This window comes from Quercus robur (assembly GCF_932294415.1).
Source record: "Quercus robur chromosome 6 unlocalized genomic scaffold, dhQueRobu3.1 SUPER_1_unloc_15, whole genome shotgun sequence".
NCBI lineage: Eukaryota > Viridiplantae > Streptophyta > Magnoliopsida > Fagales > Fagaceae > Quercus > Quercus robur.
Genome location: NW_026088324.1, coordinates 57,501 through 59,362, shown reverse-complemented (window position 1 = coordinate 59,362; position 1,862 = coordinate 57,501).

The following is a 1,862-nucleotide window of genomic DNA, read 5'->3' as shown; positions in this document are numbered from 1 at the left end:
GTATTAGCTCTAGAATTACTACGGTTATCCGAGTAGCAGGTACCATCAAACAAACTATAACTGATTTAATGAGCCATTCGCAGTTTCACAGTCTGAATTAGTTCATACTTACACATGCATGGCTTAATCTTTGAGACAAGCATATGACTACTGGCAGGATCAACCAGGTAGCATTCCTCGTCGATGCCGGCACCGCCCGGAGGCCCTGGCTCGCCCGAGGGCAAGGAAGGGCGCGGACGAGCACGGCGATCGTGCGGGGCAGAGCGATGACGCTCGCTAGGTACGTTGGCAAAGGGGGCCGAAGGCCCCAAACCCACATGGTGTTCTGCATCCGAGGCCACGAGCACGCCCACGTGGTCCACATCGGCAACGCGGAGGCCGCGAGGCACGCGTGGGACACGAGGACGGCTTCGAGGTCCTGCCGACGCCCCGCGAGGAGCGTCGACTAGGAACGAATCAACTAGAGGGACGAGTGCCTTAGAGGCAGGTATGCAACACAGGGACCCGAATTGCGTCCAAGCGACGCTCGGAACAACGTTGATTGGGAGCACGCCGGACAGTTCGATGCGCGAGCACGGAGCCTGCCAAGCCATGCAACCCTGCCACCACTCACACGCTATCACGTACACTAGACCGCAACACCACCAAACGTACCCCACAACGACACGCCGCAAGGCCTGCCGTGCATGAGGAAGCATCGAGTGGCGCCGAGTCCGCACCGCTGGGCGTGAAGGACAACACTACTAAGCCACGTGCCTGCAAGGATGGGTCGTCGCCATGCATAGGCCCGATGGTCGCCGTGGGACTTGCTTCGCGTAGCAATGGGTGAAACAAACACCGTCCGCTTTGCGAGAGCGTGCCCAAGCTATACCAAGCTTGCATGGCTCACCAACCACACACAGGAACTACAAGGGACATCGAGGGACACTGCTGCTGCTGCCGTCGCTGTCGTCGCCGCCGCCGCTGCTACCACGCAACCGCGTAGTAAGAAAGACACACACAAGCCCGATAGTCGCATGGAACTTGCTTCGCGCAGCAATGGGTGAAACTAACACCGTCCGCGTTGCGATAGCGTGACCAAGCTAAACCAAGAATGCATGCACCCCCCCACCACGCGGCTACTGAGACCATCGACCCCCCGCCACTGGGCACGGGTGGGTGTGGCCTCGAGGAAAAGTGGCACCAGAGAAAGCTTTCACAATGCGTTTGATCATCACCTTAGGCTTGCTCTGCGTGGCAATGGGTGAAACTAACACCGTCCGCCTTGCAAGAGCGCGCCGCAGCTATACCACGTACACGTGAAATGCCAACCTGGGTCCACCCCGGCGATGCATTTAGGGCCCACCTCGCGCCATGGAGCACGCGGGGTTGGGTGCCTGAGGGCTCGTCATGAGCATGCCTACCCGTGGCCAAGCTCAAGAGGGGTCGCCCCTGTGCATCGCCGAATACCTCCTCCCCCCTAAAGAGCCCTTAGGAAAAAATCCGCTCTGGCACGAGGAAACATTGATTTGTTGAGGAGGAATAATGGGTCATTTTCGGAGCAATTCTTGGAGTCTTGCCCTGATTTTTTGCACACATGCTAAGAAAAATCCAACCTTCAACTTGTCAAAATATGGAGGCCAGATTCAACATATTTTATTTTTTACGATTTTAGGAAGCCGGAAAATGGGAAAAATCATAAAAAATTCAAAAACGCTCGGAACGCCGAACCGCTTGCTGGAATCCTCCTCTAAAATCATGGAATGAATTTAGGGACACAAAAATGGAAAAAGGCACGAGCCAATTTGTCTGGAGTGCGGGACGATGCGGGGCGATGCGGCACGGCGTGCACGCGGGCATGCCACTGGGATGCCCACTGCCTG